Source organism: Poecilia latipinna, unplaced genomic scaffold (assembly GCF_001443285.1).
Source record: "Poecilia latipinna isolate Pla-1442-1.1 unplaced genomic scaffold, P_latipinna-1.0 Scaffold517, whole genome shotgun sequence".
NCBI classification, from domain to species: Eukaryota; Metazoa; Chordata; class Actinopteri; order Cyprinodontiformes; family Poeciliidae; genus Poecilia; species Poecilia latipinna.
In genome coordinates this window covers 20,673-29,439 of record NW_015113133.1, presented here as the reverse complement: position 1 = coordinate 29,439, position 8,767 = coordinate 20,673, and the positions used below count along the sequence as shown (strand labels likewise).

Here is an 8,767-nt window from a genome sequence, read left to right as displayed (position 1 = left end):
TTTTAAATGTCCACACAGACTCCATTATGTATAAATTAGCCCACTGTCGTTATGGAAACTACACGCACTGCAAAAATTAGGAACACAAGCTTTAAGCTGAACAGGCGCTCCCCAACTTAAGCTAATCAATTCAAACAAACCGGATCTCTCCATTAGCATCTGTTTGTTAGCAGGTGACAGAATGAGTGTGCACTAAAGTTTTATTCCAGGTCTCAGAGAGTGATGGTTGCTATCTCAAAAGTTTGTTGTGCTAACCCTAAAGCACTAGTGATAGACATTAGTTCCACTATTGCTAAATCGCTACACCAACAAGGTATTTAGCAGAAGCTAATGCTAAAGTGTTAAACTCAATGATGTTCATATCTACCGTGTCAGTGATACAACAACTGTGTATATCACCCTCATAAGGGACAAATTGCACACCTACCTGTCTGGTTGTATTTCAAGAAGAGATTTTTTGGAACAGAGCAAGATTATAAAACGTCTGACTACTTGAAGAAGAGTCAATAACAAAAACTTCAACACAAATGTTCAACTTCAACTACTAAAGTTTATAAAACCGTAAAGTAAATTAGCTAAATTAATTTAAGGGAAGCTACTTGTGCTAACTGTTTTCAAGGTTAGCAAAAACCCTGAACAAAAAAAATATCTATGCTATTAACACATCAGCTAAAGTATGCTCATCACTGCCTCCGCCCAAAACAATAGTAAATAAAACAATAAAATCTGATTAAAGTAGCATTAATTTAAGATTGTTTCTAGCGGTTATGGTTTAAAACCCACATAATGCCACGCTAATCCCAACCATTGATTGCCCATCAGAAAGCAAGGTGACAGAAGACAAAAGACACAGAAGACAAAGCAGCTGCCACGGCTCACCAGAAAGTCCAGTGGATGTTAAGAGTCTTTGTACCGTTTTTCTTTGGTAGCCTGTACACTATACTATCGCCATTGCTTCTTCCCAGCCAGCCATGTTTACTTACTCTGAACTCACGTTGGGTCTCGAGAAATTTTGAAATCTGAGTGACAGTGAATGAGTTTGTGTATGGTGTGTGTTGCTCCTGCCATGTGGCTCCACACCACGCACTCTACAACCAAACCCATTATACCTAAGACTTTTAATCGTGTGTGTCGTCTCTCACACACCTACAAATTGGTTGATAATTTTGAAATTTTGCAATGTGTACCAGGCAACAGTCTCTTTGGAGGAGAGTTTTTTTTCACCCAAAACAATAATTCAGGTTCTGTCATAAGCTGCACTATTTATGACGTACTTTGGTGTGCTTCGTTAGTAAAAGTTGGTGTGCTTCGTTTTAACTGTCATTGTAATTTTAGGAAAAGGGAGAGCCTTGAATTCCTAGAGCTCATCCGATCTAAACTCTCACCGTTCCAAAATCAGCAATACCTCCTCCTTGGTGGCACTTAAAGGCATTACGTAAGAGCATTACTCTGGAGTAAGATGGAATTTTTTTGCATGCAGCTCAGTCAGCTGCTCTCGTATGCAAGCAGTTGTCCCGTTGACATGGGAACTGATCAAAACAGATGACGAGTGCCAGAAGGACCAGAAGAAATCACTTAGTCAGCACGACATCCAAATCAGTGTGAAGGTTTTTGAAAAATACCAGTGAAAAAATGAAAATCACAATATGAGATGAGAATTCGACCAGAGCCGGGTTTGGGAGGGTGTGGGCCCCTGGGGCGCCAACAAAATTAAGGCCAGCGAATATAAATAATGATGGTACAAATCAACTTGATGGTGATGAGTCACACAGATCATAATATTAAATGTAACCAGAGGTGCACAATAACAGGAAAACAATTTTGCTACGATGGCATTGATTATCATTAACCCACTTTTTTATTTTTACTCTTTTTTTATATAATTTTATTTTGATCAGTCCAAAATGTACATAGTTTACTGTGAGCTGCAGCATCCTAGCTACTAAAAATGTACATCTGATCTGGGCATCAAGACCAGTCAGAGTTAGTTGACACTATTGAGACTAAATATTAACAAAAAGCTGCCTCGGTAACAGTCAAGACTGGTATCAGTCTTGCTCAAGCTATCACCAGAATCTCCAACTGTCAGTCCGTTTTCTGCCAAAAACTTAAGAGAAAAAACTCAAAACTTCAGTCCAAAATCAGATTATGTATGTCATTGTGGGCTCACAATAACCTAAAGCTAAAATGTGTTTTGAAGCAAGACTAGTTTTTAGGATTACTGAGAAGTCAACATGCAAAGAAAACAAAACTATGATTGACAAAGATTAAGGATGTTTTCCACCTGATAGTCTGGTAGACTCGGTTTGATTGGGGACCAAAATTGAAACATTTGAGACATTTTCAGCTGCTGCAGTATCAAATGATCCAAACCCTTTAAAAAAAATCAGTTTCTCTCCTCGCCTGTGGTGGTGCTGCACCAAGTACCACTGAAGGAAACAAAACCACTAAATAAGACACTGAACGCAACTTTCTTCTTCGTAGAAGATCTCAGTCAGGTGTTAGCAGTTGTAGGATTTCTCTTTTGTCTTAGGCTGCTGGCATTTCTCCCACTAACACTGGACTCATACGCTTGTTTTAGTTGTATTTACCCAGAATGCCTTGCGCTGTAGTCCGCTTGCTGCTTTTTAGTGTGATCTCTGGTCCGCTTGCCGTTCACATATGCACTCAAACCGCGCCAGAGTTCACCTCAACCGAACCGACACCAAGGTTTTTTGGCAGACCAGATTTTGCTTTTTAGGCCTGCAACAAATGTTTGCTGAAGGTTATTTAGTGCCCGAAACATGTGTTTGTTGTTCTAAGTTAGAGCAACAAACACATGTCCCATCTTCACAACAAGACCAAAGCATGGCGAGTTATTTGTCCCGGCAGGGTGGGCTTCCCTTATCTTTGGCTCCTTGTAACTCAACCAAACTAGCTGCACGTTCCAAACATGCAGACAGTCATTTTCCTCTCAGTTGTTTACATAGAAATAAAAGACCTGACTTTTGAGTTGGTGCTCTGTAGATTCATAAACTTAATCCTCAGTCATGAGGATTAATTTTTTTTTCCATACCCAAAAGTTTTCAAGACATAAAAAAAATAAATCATGATTATGTTGGCACATTTAATAGCTTTTTTGTTCACAAAAGGATGCGGGTGATCCAGCAGTTTCTTGTTAAATTGATTGCACTGTTGAGGATATGTTGGTGAAGATATTTCTCTAACAATGAATTTTAATTTCTATATGTAGTTTACTGCTGTGGAAATGCTCACATGTAGACAGAGATAAGCAGAGGAAGCTGTGAATGATGGCAACTGACGGCTGGAGGAAACTTTATAGCTCTCAGAATCAAGGAAATCCATGTCATCGTGACCTTATCGCAAACCCAAAACATCTGTAAAGTCTCTGTGTCACTAGTAATAGCTTTAAAAAGGTTTATGAGTTAAAGCATGATGGTGACAGTTTGAAAGTGCGACTAGTGACTTCCAAGTTTCTTAGGAATTTGACTTTTACACCAAGGGGAAGTTCTGGCACTGACTGGATCAAATTCCTAAAGATGGAATGGTTAGAGATTTTATTGAAAAAGATAGTAAAAATCTTCACATTAATCATTGCAAGGTAAGCAACACTAGATAATAACATAATAATAAATGTGGTACTTTGCCTTGCAAAACTATTCATATCCCTTAAAATACACACAGGTCATGGAGTCAGGAGTGATTGGTGTACAAAAATAGTTTTGTGCACAAACTGTGTGTGAGAGAATTGCTTTTATAGCGTTTGTTTTCAAATAATGCTTTTCTACATAAATGTGTCAGTCATTGTCCAACCTAGTGTTATTTTAGCTTTCCATAAAGTCAAAGTTTACAGCAGGTATCACAGTTATTATCATGTTATATCAGTGAAAAAGTTGCTAAAGTTGACAATTTTTTTATTGGTAGGGTAAACAGAAAAAAAACCCCACAAGTGAAATCTTTGGTTTTCATACTTTAAGAACCCACTTTAACAAAGAGCTCGTTATTTTACATGGATATATATATGGACAGGTTGCATGTTATTATTTACATCTGGAAATTTTGCACTTTTCTTTTACATCCTTTGCCGCAGCAGAATCATTTTGTTGACAAAATGAAACCTGGAGATGTAGGTATTATTAACTTATCGCAGAGCGCCACAGAACAGGTAAAATAACGCCAAAAAACTCAAAACCACTTCTATTCTTCATTTTTCTCTGAACGTGTCAGCTACGCTACGCACAGACGTTGCCATTGCAACTGATAACGCCACTAATGTATCACGACTCAACACCAAAAAACATGCAAACCTTTCCCACACAAAGAAAACATTGTGTGGGAAACAGCTTTACGTTTTCAGGCTTGATGTTTATTACTAAAAGTTGCTGTAGTTCTGCTACCACTGCTATTAGCTAATCTACAGCAGTGGTTGATTAGCTAATTTAAACACCTGTTCTACTTATGATCCGAGTTGGTGTGAGTCAGCTTTTTTGTTTTTTACTGAACCGAAATACATCAAATTCAACAGCAAATCTAAGTGTTACGGTTGTCAAAGTCAAGCTAGCATAATTGACCTACTTCCTTCTTCCTCACTATATTTTTTTATTAAAACTTTTTTCCTGACCTTGTTATCTAATTGTTGTCATGTTGACAATTAGTAGTAAGTCATTGTGTCCCTTTTTCTTTTAAATATCATACATACATTTAAGATTTAGCGCATTGTGTTGACAACAGCTACAACCAATGCTAGTCATCATTGGCCAGCAGTTTTTTTGCCCTCCAGCAGGATGCTGGGGGCTCGTGACGTCACGCTGTGGTCATATGGGGATAATTATGTTTTATTATGAAGAGCATAGCCCATAAAACAGTAAAAAGACATCTCTAGCAGTTTCTCTGACATTCATTTTCACTTCAACATGGCTTAAACACACTATGCTATGCTTCATTTTAACTTCTGAAACAACACAAAGTACAGATATATCTTGTGGTATGTTGTTGTACCTTCGCATATCCTATAAAATAATCACGGTGGGCCACCATAACCAAAAACGCCAGCGCCATCTTTTGGGTCCCAAGGCTTACTTGTAGCGTCCTGAGGAGCACAACATCAACGCTGACCCAGTTAGGACGCTCTACCAGCCACGTGCAACCGAGCAAACAGCCAGCGCCCTGGAGAATGAAATCGTTGGCGTGCACACCTGGTGCCTGCCACACTAATGAGCCACGGATCGCTGCAAACGGAAAGCCGGGGGGCGGGTGGCAGGCGGAGGGGAGCCGAGGTGCGTTCATGGGCCCAACACGGGTGGAACATTGCAATCACCACCACATAAATACTACTTTAAAAACCAATAAAACACCGTACTTTTTTTTATTGAATTTGTCGTTTTCAGTAGCCACATTTTCAGTGAAAATTATGAAGTATGGCACTATACATGCAATTATTAATTAAGCTTGTAATTAATAACTGATGAATGACAACCATAGTGGTGTCATTACACTTTCTTGAGATGCACATGTTCCGCAGGTCGGACTGCTCTAGATCTTAAATATTTCTGAGAACAGGAGAGATGTTTGCCCACTGTGCATAAATCTGAATTCATCGTACATGCAGTGTTTTCTGACTACAGCGCTAAAATCAAAGCAGACATTTGCTCTAAACTAGAGTGCATCAACAAGAAAACAGCTTAAAGCTGCAGTATGTAATTTTTAAAACATAATGTTTTTTTACTTATTTCTTAAAACTGTCACCTTGTCATGACAGTATGATACAAAACAGATCTGTGGAAAAAAATCACTCTACTCCACATCCTCCCTGGACTATTACTGCTGTCCAAAGAAATGTGCCACAAAAACTACCAATGAGAGACAGAGGGGGGGACCTGATGCTGTCAATAACCCTCATGTACTCGCTGCTAAATGTGTAGCACTTACCCGGCGCAGAAACAACTTACCGTTACAAGAAAACAGTTTATCCACCGTCATCAGTAGCTATGCTAACTAGCCTTAGCATTCACTACAGGCTCTGCTAGCTGCAGCATAGCAGAGAGCAAAGGGGGGATGAGCATCACCATACGGAGGATGATTTACAGTGCTAAGTCCCGCCTCCTGGCTCTGATTGGTTGTTTCTAGTTAGCGCTGCAAAAAAGCAAAGAAGCTAAAAAAAAAAAAAACAATTCACAGATTATGTGTCTCAGACCTTACTTTCACGACATGGTGACAGTTTTGAAAAATATCTAAAATAACATTTTTATAAAAGTAACATAGTGCAGCTTTAAGTAACACGTGAGCTACTGGTTTTAATCCAGAAGTATAATGTCAGAGGAACACAGCGTTACGTCTCTGGAAAATAGCTTATTACTCTGTGCTTGGACGCCGCCCAGATTTTTAGTTGCATGTTCTGCATGTTGATCATGAGCTCCAGAATTTTATGTTACCCAGACAGTGCTCTGAAGGTACAAACCATTTTAAAATGGACTTTTCAGTGTTTCTGCATGAGCTGATTTCATTGTTAAAAAAAAAAGAAACAGAGACAAAAGTAGTTTTCTTTGGATGCCGCTCAGGATGAAGCTGCGTTGGATTTCCACACCGAAGGGTCAGTAGAACACAGCATGAGCTCAACACTGGCAGGCAGCCAGCGTGTGATATTATTAGTTACTTTGAGACTATTTATAGTTCCACATTTCATCCAGCGTTTTTATTACTTCGGAGAATGATGTGCAGGAAGCGTGAGGCTCTCATTAACTCGGCTGCTCTGGAATGTGACAGAAGAATTTTTTTTCCTCTCTCTCTCTCTCTCTCTCTCTCTTTGCTCTGAAAGAACATTTCCTCAAAATGCCTTTTTTTTTCAGATAGGCAGCCCAAACATTCCTCTCTGCGTTTTTTTTCCTTTCGTTTTTCCGAAAAACAATGCAGAAAACAACGAGAGAAATAAACAAATGTCGTGCATGTGTTTTTCCTTTTTTGGTGGAGAGCTACAAGTTCAGGAATCGTCAAGTGGAAAATACCAATTTGCCTGAGGGAAAAACTATGTTGCACATAGTCTGACAGAGAAATAATAGCCTGGACTGTTTAGCTGAGGCAATAATTTTAATCTCTTGTTTTTACTTTAGCCCAGATGTTCATAGAAAAGCCAAATCCAAATCTTAATACTCTGTCAAGCAGACTCGGTCTGGGTTTAAAGTTAGATCTTTCTGTAGACTGAAACATGGCGGTTACCTCTACTGACTCTGAAAAAAAGCATCAGCTGGTCATTAGCACTAAACACTAAAGCTGTGTTTATTTTTGTGTTTATTATTAGTGTTTATTTTCATGTCCAAAATCAAAAAATATGAGAAAATGTTAAAAGGTAAAATTTATTTCTTTGAGCATCAAGTTATAATGTTATTCCCTTTAATCTCCCATGGCAACCATTCAGCTGTACAAAACGCCCGGGTGGAAGTTAGACACAGTGACATTTTCAAACCTTAAGTACAACTAATGACTTTTATGATTAGAATGTTGCAGTAGATCAATACGAGAATATAAAAAAATGTGGACTTATAGAAAAGTATGTTATTTTCAGAAAGTGCTTTTAGTCTGACAGATGAGCTTCATTGGAATTCACATTTTAATTTATGTAATGTGACTGCATGTGGCCATTCCAAAATAATGATTTACAATCTGTCATTCATTCGGCTCAAACAAAGCAAAATGAGTCACTGCTGTAGATAATTATTATAGATAAACATAAAATAAAAGCATTTGGAGATGGCAGTTTGTGGTTTTATTTCGGAAAATGATTTGTGGACATTGACAGATTTTCTTGTGTTGACTTATGACATATGAAATGTGAAAAATAGATTTTCTTTAGGTGTATGAGGAGAAGTATGTCCTTTAAACTCCAAATCTAAGAGAGAAAGGTTAAAAATATATAAGAAGTCCTTAAATTCCCCCCCAGTGGTCAGTCTGTAAATTTAGCTCATGAGGGATTAGCTTTGAAATGCAGCTTTAGGCGATCTGACACGGCTTTCGAAACTCCATGACTCACAAGAGCAACTGACGTATTTGAAGAGGAATCGGTGAAACTTGTTTCTGGTTTGTCTTTTTGTTGTGTTGAAAGTGCAAAACACACCAGGGATCCGTTTGGAGAGTCCTAGCATTCCACCGGAGGTCGAGCAGGACGGAAAGTGGTTTCTGATTGCCAGAAATTTCAGCACCTGTAAGAGAAGTCTGTGACAGTGATCGACATCAGCACCTCGTTGAGTTCTGGTTGAAAAGCAGCTTTAGTGCTGACCAATGACCAATGTTGTTGTCAGGAACAGTGGGTTCCCGACCACTTTCACTAAAAACATGCCTTGGTGCACCGACAGACATTCTGCACCTCACACCATCATTACACACACACACGCACACACCCTTGTACTTCCACAAAACTGACTGTGTATTGACTTAAAACTTACAACAATTATATATTTTAATAAATAAAAAATAGCTGGCTTGACTTTGACAACCTTAACATATAGATGTGCTGCAGAATTCTGTGCTTATTAAAAAAAAGAAAAAAAAAAAAAACAGAAGGCAGCCCACACACTTACTAACAGGTCAGTTGCACAGGTGTTTAGCTACTTAGCTAATTGACTTAGCTAGTCAGGGGATCACTTATTAATAATCGCAAAATAAAAAAAGTGTTTAACTGTGGAAGCAGCTTTGTTCGGCGTTCAATATCTAAGATTAAGTATTTACCTACCTACCTTAAGTACCATGTGAACACATGAGGTCACATTGTGACAGC

The 8,767-nt window shown here is 38.6% G+C and overlaps 1 long non-coding RNA gene across 1 annotated transcript in view; it reads right to left on the bottom strand.

Moving 5' to 3' along the window:
- Positions 1-2,581: 2,581 nt before the first annotated feature.
- LOC106952453 (uncharacterized) overlaps positions 2,582-8,767 on the bottom strand; it is a 20,133-nt gene continuing 13,947 nt past the window's right edge. Inside the window, exons 2-3 of the long non-coding RNA XR_001425992.1 lie at positions 4,999-5,009; positions 2,582-2,732 (exon numbers count right to left, since the gene is read on the bottom strand). This is a non-coding gene — a long non-coding RNA (uncharacterized LOC106952453). The remainder of the gene's footprint in view (positions 2,733-4,998; positions 5,010-8,767) is intronic.